General features: G+C 41.5%; 1 protein-coding gene across 1 annotated transcript in view; it reads left to right on the top strand.

The window, feature by feature from the left end:
- The window catches only part of LOC114031908 (CDK5 and ABL1 enzyme substrate 1-like), a 150,449-nt gene that overhangs the window by 1,959 nt on the left and 126,171 nt on the right, over positions 1-22,319 (top strand). The gene's annotated exons all lie outside the window — the stretch shown is intronic.

Below are 22,319 nucleotides of genomic sequence, written 5' to 3'. Positions count from 1 at the left end.
AACCCTTCAGGGCTTTACCTAGAAATTTTGCTGTAGAAGTAGTTGGGCAAGTATAGGTTCAGGTGGAAAGGTATTCCTAGAAGCCCATTAGGGTTTACAGTGAAATCATAAAGTGTTGGGCATGGCAGTACCTTTGTTTATTACCTAGGTAACAACTGAAGCATGTCAGGGGCATGTAGAGCCTTGTGCATCTTATTTTTTGGCACTCAGTGATGGAAGTGAGCAGATGAGATGGGAAAGGAATACTGATAGAAGACGAGGATCTGGAAGGAGCTGCTAGCTTTTATGATCAAGGAGTTGGCTGGGCTGCCAGTCATATCTGAATGCTTTTCTAACTTGTTTCTGTAATGGGTCTTCTGTAGCAGCCATTGCCACTCATAGAATCCCAAGGCATGGCAGGAAGAAGTGTTACTTTGCCAAAACTCTGCTTGAGTTGAATGGACACAGATACAACCTTTTGTCTCAGCTACCCAAAAGGGGGCCTGAAAGCCACTTCTTTTGCAGTATCATTCTGATCCAGGTAAGATGGCAGCCTACCAGAAAATTAACCCATCTATCCCAGCCTGCAAAATGGGAAAAGAACAAACAGAGCTTGTACAGAATTTTTTTTCATGAAATAGTTTATTTTCAGATGGATGGAATCAGTCAGTTGAGAGGGATAATTCTAATACTATAGGGCTCAGCGTTTGAGCTCAGAAAGAACTCAGTGTGTGGTTGAAGCGTCTGTTTTACCTAAAGAATAAAAGCAGGCAGCCTTGTCGATGCAGTCATGAGTTAGTGAGGGAGAGCCCTAAGTGTGACAGCCGGGGAGAGAAATCCTTCTTAGAGCACGAATCTCCCCATTCGCTGGATGAGTGCAATCTGAGTTGAGAGTGTTCATTTATGGGAGAGAAGTGCACACTCAGCGGTTTCTTGGCAGCTCAGACGTCACCACTTGACCTGATAACAACTGCAAACTATGTGAGGCGATAGGGTAGTGACAGGCATTCTAAAGACCCTGCTGTCTCAAACATACCGTGTCAGGCTATAGAGCTTATCTTGTTTCTCCTGATAGAAGCAGATGAGTTTCAAGTGCTTAAAACTGCAGGGAAAAGCAAGAAGTCACATTTCTTTGGAAGAAATTATTTGCCTCATGTTTTCACTCTTGTAAATTTTAGTCTCGAAGTAATAATGATCTTTCTGCTCAAGTAAGGTGGTTGCCGGCTGGCCTGGTCTTATATTTTACATATGTGTATGTATATATGCATGTATATAATATACACATATGTATATGTATATGTGTGTATGTATGTATATGTGTATATGTGTGTATATATGTATACACACACACATATATGTTCATCTATTAGTTTTTCTCCCGGATTTTTCGAGATAAGACGAACAAGTTAACATGAAGTGACTTTGTTATCTCAGAGGTCACGTGAAGCCGTCTTTTACACAATTCGTGTCTAGCATGTTGTTCTGAAGTCTCATCCTAATAACTGAAAAGAATCAAAACTGGACCTTGGCTGAGACAGGATGGGCGATTTTCCTTGGTGTGGGAAACTCACTGGTGATACACTTCCTTGAGCGTTCCCTGTGAGCATTTCTTCAGCTTACAGTCTTACAGAGGGATGCCCAGAGTACTGAGACGCTAATCAACTTTGCTGGAGTGAGTGTCCGTATGTGTCAGGGATAGTTCGTATCCACTGTGCTAATCTGTCTTTGGCAGAATTCAGTTGTATTGAATGGGGCAGGGGACTTTGATTGGATAAAATCCTGTGATTCAAGGATTTTTTTTTTTCCCCAGGAACTAGATGAGCAGTTCCCTTGACCTCAAGTTGTAGAACCTAATAAACTTGAATTGCCCCAGGAGGTTTCACATGGGTCTCTTTTGGGTGGAGTATGGGGAGAGTACAACAATAAAGGAACACCCTGACATAGAACTTTGTTAGACTTTTGTCTCTTATGAACAGCATATTGATACCACTTATCATCAGCTTGAATAAATAAGGTAAGGGCAGGTAAATCCACTTGCCCCAGATTCCACGACTGGTAATCTGTCAGATTTTAAACATATTGATCTTTTTTTCCCAAGGGTATCCCATTTTAAGAAAAACGTATACCTTGCTCTACATAATAGTTATGATTTTGAAAAGTTGTGTATAAATTTTTTAAAAAGTATAATCATATTTTTAATGACTAAGAGAACTTGCTATTAAGAAACATTTACTAAGTGCATGCTATGCACTGGGGATATAAATACGACCAAAAAAGAAAGACAGTCTCTGTCCTGAAGGAGTTATAGTCTCATAGGCGAAGATGACATACCAGAGAGAGCTGAAGGGTATGGGAAGGAAAAGTACCCTAACAGAGATACGGTATTGAAGTCCAGAAAATCAGAAGCAGAGCAAGGGAGGTTGGCTAGCCTGGCCCCTTCCCCAAAGTGGAGGTCCCAGGAGGAATTCACCAATGGGAGAAGAAGGCCAGAAGGGTGGGTGGATATTCCAGGATGAGGAGGCCTCTGGGGGCAGATGGATGTTCCAGGCTGTTATATATCTAGATTTTTGCTGAAGGTCATTTCTTGATCTTCTAACACCCACCATAATCATTGTTAGGCTTGCTACACTGGAATATATCATGGGAAAATGGGATAGGTAGCAGAAGCCTGTGCTCGAGATGATACATTGGCACCACTCTCACTGTTTTTCAGGGTGAACTTTTAGATCAGCAAGGCCAGGCAGATGACTAGTTGGGAAAATACCCTTTTCTTCCTAGTGGCCCTGCAAGAATCTTTTCAAATTTTTCTCTCACATGAAAAATCAAATCAAGGATTGGGGCAATTATAGTCATTTTTGAGGCTCCTAGTACACATTTTACTCTTATCTTTGATATAATTAGGAAATCTAAAATGAAAGCATTCCCTCCCCCTTTTTTTTTTTGATAATGATTTCACCCTTCTACTTCCCTGTGAAGGCTTTTTGTCTCACTTTGGGGGACCGGGCAGCCAGACTTTGAGCAAGGCTTCTTTTTTTTTTTTTATTTCCCTCTACTCAGATGATTCTGTTCAATTTAGATTTTCTGAATCAGCATCGTCAAACAAATAGAAATGGGGCCCATAAATCTTACACAAGGATTCTTGTAGCCTCAGAGTGACTTAGAAAATCACATATTCACATTATTTATGTTCTGTTGTATTTTTATTGATTTTGTTAAATGTTCCTCAATTCTATTTTCATTCAATTGCCAGCCATGTGTTTGACGCCTCTGAAAGAGCCACTACCCCTGAGCTCTTAGCAGAGGGCCATGCTCAGAGCGGATGTCCCATGTGCCATATTGTACAATCCTTTGTTAGAGGAAAGGCATCTTTCTTTAGCAAGGTCATGAAACCAGTGCCATGTCTTAGACACCAGACATGCTCAATAAATATTTCTTGATTTTTGGTAAATGCTGCTTCATCATTCTGTCTGTGTTGTTAAGGTCAGTTGTCTACCTTCCTGATGCAGTTACCATTCTCTATTTCTTTGCTATATTCTGGTTTTTAAAGCCCTGTTTTCAAAGGCTCTTAAAAAAAACTTTTTAAAATTCTCATTGAATTTTTTATATTCACATGCAGAGGGAGAGGGACAAGGCATATAGCAGTCTTCTCCAATGTCACTCCCCTTTGCTTGTCTCCACTTTGTTCTGGCTTATTTGCAAGCCTCCATGGTATCCAGAGTTTGAGTTTTGGTGATCTGGAAGCCTGGCACTGACTGGGTTTGAAGCACCAGGAAGGCTTAGTTTTTGTGATTAGCTTTGTAGACTAGAGGTGGAAAGCCAGCATGGATGCCTTCGTCAGACCTGGGATGACTGGAATGTGCACACATGCCCTATTACATTTGAAGAATTGTTGGGACACAGTGAGAGAGTACGTGGATCAGGTGATTTTCAAAGGTGTTGTGGGAGTGTATGTGTGTTTGTGTTTTAAATATGGTTAGTAACAATAGCTGGTGGACAGCTGGGTGGCCTAGGGGATAGAGCACCAGGCCTGGAATCAGGAAGGCTCATCTTCCTGAGTTCAAATCTGGCCTCAAACACTTCTTAACTGTGTGACCCTGGGCAAGTCACTTAATCCTGTTTGTTTCAGTTTCCTCATCTGCAAAATGACCTGGAGAAGGAAGTGGCAAATCACTCCAGTGTCTTTGCCAAGAAAACCCTAAATGTGGTCACAAAGAGTAGGACAAAACTGAACAACAAAGCAACAGCTGATGATTGCTCGTGGTCACTCCAGTAACTTTAGCTTGCATGACACCCCTTGCCTCTGCTCAAACCCAATGCAGGTCAGCACAGGTCGCTTTCTGTCATATTGTTGGGCCAGAACAGGGAGGAATCTACATTCAGTTCTAGAGGACTCCTGTAATGCCAGGAAAGACAATACAAAGACACATTTTTGGAAATGTTCCCAGTTTTAAAAAATATAAAAACACTGCTTTCTTGTTCACCATTCACTGTTTCAGCTAATTTTGCCTCAGTTCATTCTTTGGTCGAAGGTCTGTCTGTTCAGTGGGTGTTCAGTGGCAGCCTGTTATATGAAGGGACATTGGATTAGGAATCAGAAGACTTGGATTCTCATCCTGGCTTTGCTGTGTGACCTTGGGCAAGTGAACTAAACTCTCTGAGCCTTAACTTTCTCATCTATAAAATGAGGGGGTTGTGCCACATACTTCCTAATGACCTTTCTATCTCTAGAATTTGATATTGTTCGTTTTAGATTCTCTAGGTGGAAATATTGGGGGTGTCTTAGAAGTGGATTTTGTTGTGTTTTAAATTGTTGGCTGTGGGTGGGGCAGAATTTATGAAAGTGCTCATATGCGTTGGAAGAATTGGCTTTCTTTTCTAACCTTGCTATTTCCTTAATGTTTGACAATGACTTGAGAAGCTAAACATCTCTTGGCATCTGTTATAAATATAAACAGTTGACTTTAAGGTAGCACTTAATATTCAGGGACAGTGGAAAGTGGGCTGTCTCTGGAGTCAGAGGATGTGAGTTCAGCTCCTACCTGTGAGGTGATACTGGGTAAGTCAACACCTCTCTGGCTCACATCGTCTTCTTGTTCACCATTCACAATTTCAGCTAATTTTGCCATAAAATGAGGCTATTGGACTGTGACATCTTAGGTCCCTTCCAACTCTAGACCTAAGATTCTCAAAAAAAACCTGTGAAGTTGTTACTACTGGTGTTATCTCCATTTTACAGATGAAGAAACAGAGACTCAGAGAAAGTAAAATGATTTGGTCCTGGTCACATGGAGGGAGGAACCCAGCCCCAGGGTTTCCTGGCTTCTGAGTTCTACTTTTCATTCTACCTACCTCTTCTAGGATCTCAAAAGGATGTGAGGCCCTTAAGGGACTTTGAGCTCCTCAGACGTAAAGTAAACATAATCTCTTGTTTAGTCACTTAAGTCACTTTCAACTGGAGGAACCAGAGTAGTAATTCTGCATTCAAAGAGCCGAGTGAAGACAAAAGAAAACCTTTTCAGGATATTCAATAACTAGTTTTCCTCCCTCTTCCCCATAAATATTTCAGCCTCATATTTACCATTTTACCCTTTCATTCACAGAACCCCCGTGGGTCCTAATCTTATAAGAGCACCCAAGGGGAAAGACATCAGAAGCTTGTATATTACTGGGTTATGCCCAGTGACTGCCAGTTCAGGTGTGACCTTTTGCCTTTCTCTTCCTAGGAAAGAAGGGGCCAGCTGTGCAGATTTCTTACTGCTCCTGTTTCATCTGAGGGCACCATCACAATTCCTGAAGGAGGGATATTTGTTCCATAGATGGTGCCCCCTTTCCCACCCCCTCAGAAAACTGTTATGCCCAGAGAGGGCTCCAGTGTAGGAGGCCATCAGAACAGACTGGAAAGTGAGATCATTTCATTGCCTTTTTAGTTAACTTTAGTGGGAGAACCCTTAGCTGGGAGTTACGGCATCTGAGTTGTAGGGCCGGCTCAGTCGCTCACTACCTGCCCTGCTGAGTGACACTGAGCAATCCACTTGAAATTCCATGGCTCCCCAGTTTCCAGGGCTGTATAAATGGGAGTTATTCTTCTTCAAGCTGGCGTGTCTCCTCTTTACACAGGCTGCATGGCTTGTTGGACTGGATGGAGTTCCCCATTTCACAAGGACGCTGCCTGGCCCCTTGGGGGCTTGTGGCCATGCCAGGGGGTAGACTTGTGGCAGATAAGATGGCACAGTTACAGAGACAGCAGAGGAGTCTTTTGTGACCACCCTGGCCCTCTTTTGTCCCCCTGTCACACTTGTGTAGCCCTTAGCACACACTCCTCTGTTATATGTATAAGTCTTCCCAATTATGTAAATTCCTTAAGGATTATTTTATTCAGCTTCTTATACCTTGCATTTCCTACCACAGTGTACATAGTAGGTGTCCAATAAGCCTTTATTACTTTTAAGTCCGATTTATTATGCTCCAATGAGAGTGTATTTAGGCCCTGTGGCTGGAATGTTGGACCTGGAGTCAGGAAGACCTGAGTTTGGATCCAGCTTTATACACTAGTCATGTGACCCTGGGCAAGTCACTTAACCACTTGTCTGACTCAGTTTCCTCATCTGTAAAATGGGGATGATAATAATAATGATAATAATAATAGGGTTGTTGTAAGGATCAAATGAGATAACATTTGTAAAACACACTGGAAACCTTAAAGTGCCATGCAAATGCTAGCTATTATTACATTTTATGTGTAAACTGAGCCTCATGTACAGTATTGAATGATTATTCTCCTCCAGTGAGAATCTTATGTAAAAAGTCAGGCTTGAGCCCTGGGATACATACATAAAGTGATTTGCAAACCTTAAAGCATTATATAAATATTAACTATTCTGATGTCTTTGAAAAAAAAATGGGGGCAGAGTAAGAGGGTTAAGCAGGGTGTCCCCCTGATTGATCTTCTGCCAGTAGGGGAAACTGAGGTCCAGAGATGTGTCCCACCGATCTGTTGGGAGCTTTCTCCTTCATTACACCAAAGTGTCTCCCCTGTAACCCTCTTAGCTAGCTCACAACACCTAGCTCCCAGCCACCACACACACACACACACACACACACACACACTCACTCTCTCTCTCTCTCTCTCTCACTCTCTCTCTCTCTGTCTCTCTCTCTCTCATTCCAGAACTACCCTAGCTCAGGGCCTGTTGCCAGCTCCATGCTTCTCAGTCAGGACCCTGCTCTGTGCTCATGTGGCTAGGTAATTATGGGTTAATCAGATAAAACCAGCCCTCCTTAGTGGGTTAGCCAGCCAGCTCCTCTATTTGCTCTCCCAGGCTGGTTGAAGAACCTCACCCTCCCCTCTTCACAGTTGTTGGGATTAAAGCTAATTCCAAGAATGTCAGGCCCTGGGATCTGCCTGGCAATATCAGCATAGCTTGCTCTGGAAGCTGTACAAAGAGCAGGCCGGCCACACTTTGGCCGCAGGAGGCAGCTTGGATAGGGCTGGTCCAGGCTTACAGAGGACATTGTTGCTTGCAGGGTTTAGAGAATAGAGATTGGCAATCTATTAGTCTGACCTTGGGCCCGCCCCCCTCCAGTTTTACAGATGAGGAAATTGAGGCCCAGAGACGGAACATAACTTGTCTAAGTTCACACAGGGAGTAAGGAGCAGATTCTCTGGCTCATTTTGCTGTGTGGGAGGCTCAGCTGGGCTGCATGTTTGTTGTTTAGATGTGCCCACTCTTTATGATCCCCTTTTTGGGGTTTCCTTGGCAAAGATACTGGAGTGGTTTGCCATTTCCTTCTCCAGCTCATTTTGCAGATGGGGAAACTGAGGCAAACAGGGTTAAGTGACTTGCCCAGGGTCATCCAGCTAGTAAGTGTCTGAGGCTGGATTTGAACCCAGGTCTTCCTGACTCCAGGCCTGGCACTTTATCCCTTGCACCGCCCAGCTGCCGCAGCTTCCATGTTTGCTTTAATGCATATTTTGTTGTGATTTGTTTAGAATGTAAACTGCTCAAGGGCATGGAGCTGTTTTCATGTTGCTTTTCTGTACTCAGCCATTGGCACTATGCCTTTCACGTATTAAGTGCTTAGTGGATTGGGCGTACCCTATGGGTCTGCGATCACTATGGAGTCATACATTTAGAGCTGGGAGGGGACATGTAGAGGTAGCACGTGGTAGAGCCTAGATTCCAGTCCGGCTCCTCACTTTGCCTCCAAATCAAGGGTTCTTTCCCCTGCGTCAGAGACATGCTTGCATTTCGTGGTTGGCTCAGTAAGGCTGCAGCAGATTCCTCCCAGCACAGCATCCTTTGCTAGGCAAGCTCGGGAGCCGGAGGAGTTTTGTCCTCAAACTCTGCCAGCCACGTCCAGTCAGACATAACCAAAAGATTTAATTGTTTAAACTTGTTTGCCTTCTACATATCCAAGTGAGACCTGGGACTGCTGGTTCATCAATCATAGAACTTTAGGGCTAGAAGGCACCTTCTGGGGTCCCCTTCCTGAGCTGTGGAGACTTGAGGCCAACCAGATCTTTTGGTTGCTACCTAACCTATCACAGGCATGGTGACAGTTAAGTGACTGTGAATTTAGCATTGGATTTGGAGTCAGGAAGACCTAAGGTTGAATCCTACCTCAAACTCTGTTGAATAGTTGTGTGACCTTGGGCAAGTTACTTATTGGGGCCTCAGTTTCCTCATCTGTAAAATGGCCATAATAATAGTGCCTGTGAGAATCAAATAAGATAACACATGCAAAGTACTCTGTGAGTCATAAAATATATACTGGCTATTATTATTACCCATCAGCATAGATCTCAAAAGAGTTTGGAATTTAGAAAGGGAACCTCCAAAAATCTTCTTTCCCCTTTTTCTCTCTTTTAGCTCTTAATTTACCATAGCAACACCCCTATTCATTCTACTGCTGACCCCTCTTGTTCATTTCAAATCTCTTTGGTCCTGGGGTTCAGAAATCATCAGCTTAGTACTGTGCCTGGCACACAGTAGGCATTTAGTAAATGTTTACTGATTGGTTCTGTATGCAGTGGTGCTCTAACGTAAAATCCTTTCTAAAACCTCTGGCCTCCCTACCCCCCACCCCCAACTCGGCATAGTTCTATTTCTGTTTTGTTGGGTTTTTTAATGCCTCCTCAAACTTGGGGGTTTCCTAGTTTTCTGTGTTTGCAACTAGAATAATTGCGTGCTAGTTTATATTTAACAAGGTTATCATTAGTGTGGCTTGGGGTTGAATGCTGCTCATTTAGACACCAGAGAGACAAGAGCATGCAAAGCCCCATGTGCAAAAGGCAGCAGTTTAGGACTTAAGACATAATTATGCGAGCACACGGAAAGGCTCAGCTCTAGTCCTTGTTTAAAGCCTCGGGTATACTTAGAGCAAAGTTCAGTTTTACATTACATCAACAGAAAAGGATTAATAAAATTCACCAGGACACTGAGGAGGTAGAGAATGGGACAAGGTGGTGAAGTGCCCTGTGCTTACTAGACCCCCCCCCCTTTTTTTTTAGGCAATTGGGGTTAAGTGACTTGCCCAGGGTCATACAGCTAGTAAGTGTCAAGTGTTTGGTCAGAGGCCAAATTTGAACTCAGGTCCTCCTGACTTCAGGGCCGGTGCTCTATCCACTGTGCCACCTAGCGGCCCCACTGGCCCCATTTTTTATTGAGCATAATGAACATCTTGGTAGAGGAAAGGAAAATGGGTGGGGAGAAAGGGAAGATACTAGCAAATGCTTGTTTTTAATATGGTTTTAAGTGGAATTTTTTAAAGTATTACAAAAGGCAAAGTATCAAAAAGCCACTTTGCTTGGAAGGAAAAATATGTGTGTTTCAGGCCAAGCAATTGATTTGTAATTGAAGTATAGTTCTTGTAATTTTCTGGCCTCCCTGGCTTGGGCCTCTTGAGTAGGGTAGGCTGGATGAAGAAATGGGCAAGACCAGTGATCTGCCCATGGATGTCAAATACCCTTTTCTTCTAACTCTCAGCGTTCCTCAGCCTTCTGCCACCTGGAGTGAAGCTGCCCCCTCCCCCAAAAAAGAAGGGGGAAGGGGAGAGACAAAGTTGGGCAAAGTAAAGGGGTGGGCACCATTTCTCCCTATAACCTCAGTCAGCCACAATTGGGTAGCAGATAGTAGGAAATTATTGTTAATTAGGAGCACTTAAGACTACAACCTAGTAGTGAGTTACAGTGAGAGAAACTCAAAAGAAGCCAAGAAGAGCTGGAATGTAGGCCCCCGAATGCCTTGTTTCCAGTCATCTGCATTGTGTACTGCGTCATTGTTGGAAACCATCTGTCTTTGGTTGTTAAAATGTGTGCCGTGTTGGCCGTGGGTCATCCACCTGTTTGTGCCGGTACATCTTTGGGTAAGCCCTAATCCTTGTAAACGATGAATCCCCTCAAGTGTTTGTCATGATATGAATTCACACTGCCTGTTTCCATTGGGCTGGAACCAATTACCCTATTTTGCGTATAATTATAACTTCAAATAGTACAGATTGGAATGCCACCCGACCGTTTCAGGGGATTAATTATTCTCATTCATTGTTCTTGCTAATGAGGACACAGCTGTAGCTTTAGTTAAAGTTGTGTGAACAGAGGAGTGACCACCTCTAAGTGGTGACGGTTGTGTCTTCATTTCCTAATTCACCAATTGAATCTTTATTCTGTCAATAGTATGTCAGGGAGCCTGCCTTCTCACCCCTCTTCAGGCTTTGGCTGTAGCCATCTTTTATTGCCTTTGCAAAAATTGGTGGATATGAAGTTATTTTAATGTGCATTTCTTTGATTAGTGATTTGGGGCACTTTTTTCCCTAGGGTTCTGTTGATAGCTTGCAATTCATTTGAAAACTTTTCACGTCCTTTGATGAATTGAGGAAATATATGACAAATGCTTTACAAACCTTAAAGCAGGTTCTATATAAATGGTGGCTATTTTTTAGGTAATAGACTTTGGTCTTACATGAATTCCATATATATTTATGTATCTGAGAGAGAGATTGAGATATATCTCCTCTAGATCTATATAGCTATATATCAGACTTTTTTTGTTTGTTTTGTTCTGGAGGTAATGAGGGTAACACAGCTAGCTCGTAAGTGCCTGAGGCAGGATTTGAACTCAGGTCCTCCTGACTCCAGGGCCTGTGCTCTGTCCACTGCACCACCTAGCTGCATCTGTATATCAGACTTTTATTAGACATGCTTGATGCAAAGATTTTTTTCCTATTTCAGTCGTTCATCAAGCATTTATTAAGCACCACCTGTGTGGCAGGCATCGTGCTTGCTTGCTAGGTTCTGAGGATAGATTCAAACCTCCTAGGAGGCGCAATTTTAAAACTTTGCCAGGCAGTACAAGTACCTTGTCCTGGTTTTGCTCAAACCTGAGTCTTCTGACTTCTCACAGTTCAGTTCACTTTCCACCCCATTATGATTCTTCTCAGGCAGACATGAATATTCTGTGAATGGAGAGTGAAGTGATTAAAAGTAAAGAAGGCAAGAAAATTTTGGACATGTGCGTGTGATATATGTACAGGGGACAGGTAGTAAAAACTTTGTGGAGGGGAGTCATGTGAAATAAAGTTGAAAAAGGAGGGTGCTGTGAAATTCTACTTCGAATGCCAGGCTAAAGAATTTAACTTTTATTCTGTAAGAAGTTGAAAGTTTTTGAGCAGAGAATAACATTTACATTTTTTAAAAATTAAAACAAAATTTTAATTTAAATTTTTAAATTTAAAATTTTCAAATTACAAAAAGACCACCCAGCTATGATATTAGTTGGCTCTATAGCTTTCCATCTTTAAGATAGGTAGTCTAATGAGAGGGGCAGCTAGATGGCTCAGTGAATAGAGTACTGGGCCTAGGGTCAGAAAGATCTGATTTTAAAACGTTAAAAATTGTTTTTACATGCAACTGGGAAATAAGATATAGAGGCAGTGGGGTATAGAAATCAATCCTGCCCTACAGGAAAATAGAAGGGGAAGGGGATAAGGGGGGGCGTGATAGAAGGGAGAACAAATTGGAGGAAGGAGTATTCAAAATGCACACCATTGGGGTGGAGGGAAGGGAGAGATGGGAAGAAAATTTAGAACTCAGAATCTTGTGGAAGTGAATGTTGAAAACTAAAAATAAATTAATTATTAAAAAAAAAAAGAATGAAGGACAAACATCAACAACCTATCCCTGGAACCTCGAATAGCACCTGGAATGTGTAAGGTATTTAATAAATGCTTTTTGATTTATGTATTAAGAAAGAAAGAAAGATCTGAGTTTAAATCCGGCCTCAGGTGCTTACTAGCTATGTGACCCTGGGCAAGTCACTTAACCTATTTCCCTTAATCCACTGGAGAAGGAAATGGCAAATCACTCCAGTATCTTTGCCAAGAAAACTCCATGGACAGCATTAGCATCTTAGGATCAGGAAGAGTCCAACATGACTAAGAAACAACAAGTCTAATGAGAAGATTTGTTGCATTATTATGTGGTTGCATTATTTAAAGTGCCTCATTTCCCAGAAACAATTAAATTGAAGACGAATTTACAGAATCCGAGAATCTCAGAGTTGGAAAGGACCTACTGTTTGCAAGACATGAAACATAAAGCATTCCTTGTCCTCAAGGAACTTATGTTCTACTGGGATAAGGGAGGCAGGGAAGGAGATACAAACTTCACACAGATAAGTAAAGGCAATAAATAGAGGAGGTAGGATTGAGCATTAGCAGTTGAGGGGAGATATGAGTGAAGTCCGCTGGGAAGAAGTAGCTAACAGTGGATGATATTTTTATATACTGTATCATCTCTGTAAATAAAAAACTGTTTTGTGTCAGTTTTACAAAGTTGGTGGGGCTGCGCCTCCTCTTTCTTATAACCCTTGCTCTCTGCGGCCCATCCAGATTCTTGGAAGGCGGGCTGAGCCAAACCCTCCACCCTAAATCCTTCCATGCCCTACTGCTATCACATAAAGAAACATCTGTGAGACCTGGTGGCTTTGATGTGTTGTAATCACAGCAAACAGAACTATTTACTTTAGTGCAGTTGCTGCTGGGGAACTCAGAATAGATAATACTGTCACGCTTTCAATTTCCTGAGTGGTAATAAAGTAAAACTTTAGCAGTAGAGAAGTTATCACACACCCTACCAGGAGGGCTCCCTTTTCACTCCTTGGTGTTTCATGGCACTTGGCAAATTTCAGTTTTCAAATGAAAGAATTCAAGAAAGGAAATATCTATAAAGACCCTTTCTTGATTACTCAGAGAAAAGTCGCATTTTGTTATTCTATATTTTAATTGGATGGCATATGGTAAGTACCAGAACAAAGTGGAGTGGTCTACCTGGTGATGGTTGCCCCTCCCTGGAGGTCTTTGAGTTGGGTCAGCGTGGCCCCTTGTCAGGAATATTGTAGAGGGAGTCTAGCTTAAGTACAGAAGGGCTAGGAGGTCTCTGTTGTCCAGTTGTGTCCAATTCTGTGACCCCTTTTGGGGTTTTCTTGACAAAGATACTGCAGTGGTTTACCATTTCCTTCTGCAGCTTATTTTATAGATGAGGAAACTGAGCAAACAGGATTAAATGACTTGCCCAGGGTCACCCAGCTAGTAAGTGTCTGAGGCTGGTTTTGAACTCATGAAGATGAGTCTTCCTGACTCCAGGTCTGGCATTCTATCCATTGTGCCACCTAGCTGCTCCTGATAGTGTCTGAGCCATTTCCAACTCTAAGTATCTAGATAGCTCAGTGGGTAGAGCAATTGATCTATAGTTCAAATCCAGCTTCAGACACTTCCTGACTGTGTGACCGTAGGCAAGTTACTTAACTGTTGTCTGCCTCGGTTTCCTTGTCTGTAAAATGGGGATAATAATGGCACCTACCTCCCAGGGTTGTTGTGAGGACCAAATGAAATGATGTTTATAAAGGGCTTTGCAAGCCTTGAAGCTCTATATAAATATTAGCTATTTTAAGTAAGCCAGTGATGGTTAACTCTTCAAGGGCAACCCTTATTCTGTAGACCCTGATTAACTTAACCCTTCCATCACCCAGAGCTTTTTAGAACAGAAAGAAAGAAAGGATCAAGATCTCTCCTCAAAGGCTTATTCCTCTGAATTCACAGTCCTTCACTTTTTTCCATAGTGTGCCATAATGTAGTTTGATTAGAGCCCCAGTTAAGTTGAACAGACAACATAACTCATCTTTATAATAGCTGATAGGAATTTTGTGATGTAGTGGAAAGAGGAGGCACGGTACAGGGGAAAGGACATTTTTTTTTTGAATTGGAGAACATGGTTTTAAATCCTAGCTCTGCAGTTTATTACCTGTGTGACTTTGGGTAAGTAGCCTAACTTCCTGAGGCCTCAGTTTCCCCATCTTATAAAATGAGAGGGGTTATGACCTCCAAGGTCCCTTCCATCTCTAAATCTGTGAGTTGGAACTCTATGGTTCTAATCCTGATTCTACTGCTTCTTAACTATATGATCTTAAACAAGGACCTGTGTGGACCTCATCTATAAAATGGAGGAGAAGGAAAGGGAATAAGTATTTATATTGTACCTACTATATGCCAGGCACTGTGCTAAGCACCTTACAAATATTATTTCATTTGATCCTCACAACAGCCTTGGGAGATTGGTGCTGTTTTTCACCTTTGTTTTACAGTTGAAGAAACTGAGGCAAGTAGAGGTTAAGTGACTTGCCCAGGTCACATAACTAGTAGTACAAGAACTGGAGTAGAGAAAAGATGTTGGAGGGTACTCAGCAGAGCAGCTATTGAGAAGTTAGAGGATAAAGTGAATCAAAAATAGGTTCCCTAGATATAGTAGGTCAAATGAAGCACTTACTAATACTAAGCCCCAGTGGTGGGAGTTCTGAAGCTGAAAGGATCAATCTTCCAGGGCAGCATCTCTGATCTGAGGGTATGCACAGTGACTGGTGAAATCTCCAGGGTGCAAGCGGAGAATGTGGGGGTTCCCAGCCCCCTAGGTCAAGTGATAGAGGGCTCTGGGGAAACCTTCACTAGTCAGTGGAGGAAAATGGTAAGAAGTAAATCTTTCTCACTTAACTTGACAAAATTAATCAGGTTCTTCTTTCCGTTGCCCCACTTGTAGGCCCTGATCTTCAGGGTCATTGTCCTTCCTTGCTATCACATTTACTGCCCTCCCTCCCCCTCAACTCTATTTTTCACTCCCCTATTATATGAATGGGCATGTTGGTGGCTCAGGGGGTAGAGTGCTGGGCCTGGAGTCAGGAAGACTTGAGTTCAAATGCAGCCTCAGATACTTAGTAGCTATGCAACCCTAGGCAAGTCACTTAATCCTGTTTTCCTTAGTTTCCTCATCTATAAAATGAGCTGGAGAAGGAAATGGCAAACCACTCCAATATCTTTACCAAGAAAACTCCAAATGGCGTCACAAGGAGTCAGTCATGACTAAAACAACTAAACAACAAGATATGAATTCTTTTCCCTTCTGGGCTGTCAAAATATATTCCCTTTACTATTGAGTCACAACTATTCTCTTGGAAGCCGCTTAGCTCACCTGTTTCTCCTGTGTTCCTTAGGCCCATCCAGTCCTGGTCTTTGCATTTTTCCTCTTGTCTCTTCTCCTTTGATGCTATCGATACTCTCTAGGGTGCAAGCTTTTTCACAAGGCCATCGCCTGCTAAGACTACTGTCCCATGTACTGTAGGGATGACCTGAACCATCTCACTCCTCATCAGAGAGGTTTGTGGTAGGTACTATAAGAGAACTATAGGTTACCATATTACTGTAGCACTTCAGAGGGGGAAAGATTGCTGCTGGCTGAGGTGATCATTAGAGATTTTGGTTTCTTTTGAGCTGGATTTCAAAGGATGGGTAAGGTAGACATTCTGTAGATGGAACTGTGTATGAAGAAGAGTGAAGTATTCTAGGCCTAGGAAAAAACGTGAACAGAAGTTTAGATGCTGCAGACTATAAAGCAAGTTTGGGTAACAGCAAATAGGACAAATTGGCTGAAGTGTGTGTTTTTGCAGGGGTGCAGAGGGTGTTAAGGCTGGAAAAATAGCTTCCTTCAGGGAAGGAACCCAAGGTTGGAGGGAATAGGGATTGTTAAATTTTCAGTTTAAGTATTTACCCCTCAGAAATAGGCAAACGCTGTAAATCAGACCTTGTTACTGTTTTGTTGATTGTTTGTACTTAAGAAAGAGGGAAAATGTTAATAATGAACATTAAACCTAAAAATTTTTTCTTCTTGTTCCTCTCCTCCTCCCCTTTCTCCTCCTCCTCCTCCTCTTCCTTCTTCCCTTTCTCTTCCTTCTCCTTCTCTTTCTCCTTCTCCTCTTCCTTTTCCTCCCTCATGTTTACCAGAACATCACTAGTTAGAGATGGATTGAAGAGGGTCTTCAATGTCCGATGGAAGAGTGTGGACTGGTTGGGTACGCAGTTGCTATGCACATGGAAAAGTTTTTGCAAAGAGAATGGTACTCTACTGTAAGAAAGTTAAACTTGGGCTAGTATAAAGAGTGACTCGTAGAGGGGATAGATTGGAGGTTGGGGCAACTAGCCAAGACATTTTTGTGGTTGCCTGGATAAAAGGGGAGGAGGGCCTAAACTAGGGGAGTAGCAGTAAAACTAGAAGAAAATTAATTTTAACAGAATTAAAAAGTTCACCTAATATATCAATAAAGCTATACTTCAGGGCTATTTAATTTTCACTTACCTCTAACTGAAAATTTGGTATTTCCTTCATTTAGGAATGGAGGCAATCAACATTATTCTGAGAAGGGGTCTGTAGGTTTCCCCAGAAGATCAAAAAAGTCTATGACACAAAAAAAAAACCCTCAAGAATTGCTCATATAGTAGGAGAGCTATGACCAAGGACATTAATGATTGCATACTACAACATAAGTTTAAATGTATATGTATTTCAGGGAGTTTTTAAAATAAAAATTCTATGGGGGGAAGTATTAGACCATAGGATGCTGAGAGGAGGGAGAGGTTACTTCGAGCGGGAGGGGTGTAGGCAGAAGATTAGAGATGGCATTTGAGCTGGTGGATAAATAGGAATCTGAGAGCTGCAAATGAGAGAAAGGACTTACTTAGTAGGTAAGAATGAAAAACATGGAGCTTAGACATTTAAATGGGAAATTGTATAACTTCACTTTCCTTTTTTCTCCTTCCATATCTCCTCTCTCAGTCCTCCTCCCCTCCTGTATCTTGGGAATATTAATGGCTAAATCTTTTCTCTCTTTTCTTAATGGAAATTTTATGGTAATTACTAAGAAAACGTCTAGGAAACACTCTTCTTTTGTTTGAGAAGAAGGTCTCATTTTTAACTTATAAAAACTTGTAAGTTGACTTATGAGGTATAACTTAGAACCTGCTTATAACCAAGAGTCCTTTTCTCTGTTGTCTTTTTTTAGTTCTACTTAAGGGTAAAAATCTTTTTTAGGTCTTGACAGTATAGGGTAGCTCTAAGAGTACTTCAATTTGAAGTCAGAGTATGGGTTCTTGTCTTGGCTTCCCCACTCACTGGCTTTCTGTCTGTCAGAAAGTCAATTAACTTTACCAAGACTCAGTTTTCTTATCTGTAAAATGGAACTGTTTCCACTACTCATCTCACTAGGGTGTTACGTGGAAAGTGCTGTGTAAACAGTAAAGCCCTATGGACATCATTATTTGAGGTCCTCCATCCCAAGAGATGGTCATAATCTTAATGGCAGAGATGCCTTGTTTCTCTTTTCTTTTTGAACTTAGGAAGTTTGCTATTTGGGATCTTGGATGGGGTGGTCATTTTAATATGTTAGCACGAGCTAACTTACCCACCTTCATAACAGAAAGTTCTTTCTTCCAAGATAGTGAAATGCCAATGTTATGCTCTAGAAAATGCTATGTATAAGGAAGTAGTTTCATTGACTAATACTATGAGCTAATTTAGTTGTGGAGCAGTTCAGCCTTACTCTTCTCCCCATGGCATGGAAGATGACCCTGTGGCCTTAAAGGCTCCTGAACAGCCTTCTGTTGTGGTAGTGTGACAGCATCACCATCATACATGGTGTATCATACCACCTTCCTGGACTGCCCCATGAAGACAAGAACTGTGTTTTATCTAGACTTTGGATGTATCCCAGAGCATAGTGCACTGCCTTGCACACAGTAGGGACTTAATAAATACTCATCATTTCTGGATAGACAGCCTATGACTTGCTCCTTGGGGAAACTGAGCAAAGAGTTTGTGGGGTTGGGTTCATTGTGCAATTCCCAGGCCATGGGAAACAAACATCCTTCCCAGGGAAATTTGGTCATCTTGCCTTGAACTGTTCACAATGAGTATAACCAGACACGCCATCATGAAGATAAATGACAACTTAGGCAACAACATCACTGCAGGTTAAGCAATAGAGAGATTCTGTGAAGAACTCGACAAGATGCCCAAAATGAAGGCAGTGTGTAGCTTGCAACTTGGTGACTTCAGTGCTAAGGAGGGCCTAGCAAAGGACAATGAAATACATATGTATATATCTATCTACATATGTATAAATATATGTAGATAGATAGATAGATATATAAGAAAATATTGTTGAAGATCAAGAAATGAATAATGGCCAACGTTTATGTAGCATTGTTAAGGTTTGCAGAGTGTTTTGCAAACATCATCTCCCGTTTTGTCTTCACAACAACCCTGGGAGGTGGGTGCTGTTCTTTTCCCCATTTTATAGAAACTGAAGTAGGCAGAAATTAATGACTTGCCCAAGATGCTTTTGTTATGCCTATTTTACGGGTGAGGAAATGGCGGCCCAGAGCAGGTTAGTGACTTGCCCAGAGTCACACAGCTAGTAGGTGTCTGACTTTGGATTTGAACTGGGATCTTCCAGACTCCCAAATCTAGCTTTTCATCCTTTCTGCCACATAGCTGCCTATAAAATGAAAGAAGCCAAAGATTTATAGGTCCTCTGAGCTTTGGTCTGAATATCATAAATACTTTGTTCTAGGACTAGGACCTCACTAAACATCACCAAACCCCCAAATTAACTATATTTTAAAAGGGGAAATAACAGGTTACCAATCAGCTAGTTGGCATAATGGATAGAGTGATGCACCTGGAATCAGGAAGACCTGGGTTCAAATCTAGCCTTAGATACTTAGTAGTTGTGTAACCCTGGGCAAGTCACTTAATCTCCTCTACCTCGGCTCCTCATCTGTAAAATGCAAAAAATAATAGCACCTACCTCCCAGGCTTGTTGTGGGGATAAAATGCGATAATATTTGTAAAGAACATTTTGCAAACCTTAATGCATAAGAAAAATTCTGGCTATTATTATTTCAGAATCAGAAGCAGCTGGATCATCAGCTTGTTATAATGAAAGTCAAAATTGAAATTAAATTAGGAGGAAGGGCAAAGATGAAATAACACCCTGTGCAATTATGGCAACTCTTTTTTCATACAAGCTTCTGGCTTTTTTAAAAAAAAGGGAAATGGGTAAAAGCAAAATTATTGACTGTATCAAGTTTGACTGATGCAAAACATTTGCCACCACAGAAAACTGGAAAAATTCCATAAATCACCTTAGAGGGAGAACACTTGACCTCCTTGTCAAATGTAGAAGTATGGTAGCAGCCAAGACAATGCCGTTATGGAGTCTTAAGTTAATTTTCAAAATATAATGGAGAGGGTGGTAGGAGGTTACTAATGGAAATCCCTCTCAAAATAGAAAAAAAAAAGGAGTTGAAGGGAAAACTGTCCTGCAGAGAGCTTGGGTTTGAAAGCCAACTAAGCCAAATGACCATTAGAGTGTTGATGAATAATAATCATAATATTTCTATAGGGCTTTAAGGTTAGCAAAGTGTTTTGCATATGCTGTTTTCATTTGATCCTCACAATTCTTTGAGCTAGGTGCTGTTATCCTCATTTCACAGATAAGGAAACTGAAGCCAAAAAAAAGTTAAGTCACTTGACCAGAGACACACAGCTGGTAGGCATCTGAGAAAGGTGTTGAAGTCTTGTCATCTTCACCCCAGGCCCAGCATTCTATCCACGGCACCACCTGTCTATCTCGAGGAAATGAAAATGAAAGAGGACAACAAATAGGACATAGATTAGATTTGCCATCATTCCTATGGAAATAGAGTCTCAGCAGCATCAGTGATGGCGTCACTCAGTTGTACCCTACCACCTTAGTGTCTGATGTGAGAGGAAACAGCAGTGTTACCTAAGGAGATGAAGTCAGAAAGAACAGCTGGACCAAGTATCTCCCTCCATATGAGGAGACATTGTAGTTTTAAAGCTGTCAAGGATCAATTTTCATGACATCTCAAAGTAGGGAAGATTTATATCCTGACCCTTGACCCAGGGCTCTTGACTGGTGAGAGTTCACTGTATTTAGGCATGATGATGGTATTGGTGAGAGTTCCCCAAATCTAGGCACTCCTGGATCCACCATGATGGACTGTCCTTTATGCCATTTGGTCATGGGCAGTCCTTGACTCTTTCCTATTTTTTGCTAATTTGTTGCTGATGTTGTTAATGGTATCAACAATACCATTCCTGGAAAGGGCATGTTAATTGTTCTGTCATTCCACTCACTATCCCTGTGACTTTCCAGACCAAAATACCCCTCTCTGGCCACTGAATTTCTATTAAAATGTAAGTTTATTGAGGACAGGGATTGTTTTATTTTTTTGTATTTGTGTCTCGAAGGCTTATTTTAGCACAGTGTCTGGCACATAGTAAACAGTTTGTTAAATGCCCAATATTTTCGTAATGCTTTGATATTTTTCAGTTTTACAGAGTACTTTTTCTTATGTATATGTATGAATGTTGCTACACTGGACCTAGAGTCAGGAAGACCTGAGTTCAAATCTAACCTCATACACTTACTAGTTGTGTGAGCCTGGACAGGTCACTTAACCTCTGTTTGCTTTAATCCACTGGAGAAGGAAATGGCAAACTACCCCAGTATCTTTGCCAACAAAACCCTATACCAGGAGGCCTTTATAAAGCAGTAAGATGCTTGTTATAGAAAAGTTTGGTTTCATTTCTCCATATATTGTTAGGAGGGAAAAAACCAGCACTTTTCTATTTGACTCTTGGATTATATTTTACAAATTTCTTTTTGCTTTGAAAGGGAAAGTAGGGTGTGTTAGACATTTGAAAAACATAACTTTTATAAATAGCAGTTAAAAGAGGGTGCCCAACAGAGGAAGTCTCCAGTTTCTTTTTATAACCCTGGCAAAGGTAATGGAGATGCCATTTTATTAGCATTGGCATCATCCGTTTTCAGTGGGAGTATGTGTAGCCTTTTATACCTGAGTTAGGAGCAAGTGGCTTGGTTTCCATTTCCTTTTAAAACTTCAGGTCTGAACAGACCTACAAGGCATGTCTGTGTGGGGTGAGTGGCTGTATATGGTGTAGACTACAGGTGGCTGAAATAGAGAGTCACGATATTAGTTTGCAAAAGTTGTTAAATGGACTTTAACAGAAATGTCTTTTAGTCTGGAGCCTTAGGTTGGGGTATAGCGGTGACGTCCAATCATAAGCCTAGCACAAAATCTTTTTTTTCTTTTCCCACATTGACACTTTTGTGGCTCAGAGTCAGACGCTGTCGATTCACAGCTATGGAGAATTCCTTCAAAAATGATGTTGCTGTAGGAGAAAAGGTATTCAGTTTCTGGGAAGCTGTTTTCTTACGGTGTCACCTGGACAGTACGGTACGCTCTGAATTTCACCTTAAGTATCCTTGGGTCTGAAGTTCTATCACAGAACACATAGAGCATAGAATAGAAGATTAGGCCTAGTCAGTGCTTAGAAAAAGTTGCAGACTCTGAGCTTCTAAATAGACTAGCTTGTAAAATTAAATTCAGGTGCTTCCTAGTAACGTTTAGAATGCTTTCCATGGACTCAGTCCATGAAAAGCAGGGAAATGATACAGTGTGGTTGTATCTACATAGCACAGAGCTAAGTACAGACATGATAATTGTATGATGTATTTCATCAGCATAGACTCCATAAGCAGTTACCAAACTTTTGGGTCTCAGGAACCTTTTACACTCTTGAAAATTATTGAGGATCTCAATGAGCTTTTGTTTATGTGGGTTATGTCTGTTGGGGTTTACTGTATTAGGAATTCAGATGCCTTAGCATTGTTATGAGAATAGTTTTGACCTCAAAGACACCCCCTCAAACCTGTGGACTACTAGGGTTATCCTCAGATAATACTTTGAGAATCACCAAACTAGATAATTCAAGTACCTCTCACCCCAGTTCACTTTGAGGCCTGAATCATTCATTCAGCTGTTTGAATTTACCAGGTTAAAGAAAAGCATGCCAGATTGCCACCTCATTTTTCATTTTTGCCAAATTAACTTTTTTGTTGTTGTAGAGC

This window comes from Vombatus ursinus, unplaced genomic scaffold (assembly GCF_900497805.2).
Source record: "Vombatus ursinus unplaced genomic scaffold, bare-nosed wombat genome assembly UNPS02015255.1, whole genome shotgun sequence".
In the NCBI taxonomy this organism is placed as follows: Eukaryota; Metazoa; Chordata; class Mammalia; order Diprotodontia; family Vombatidae; genus Vombatus; species Vombatus ursinus.
This window is presented reverse-complemented; position numbering and strand designations above follow the sequence as displayed.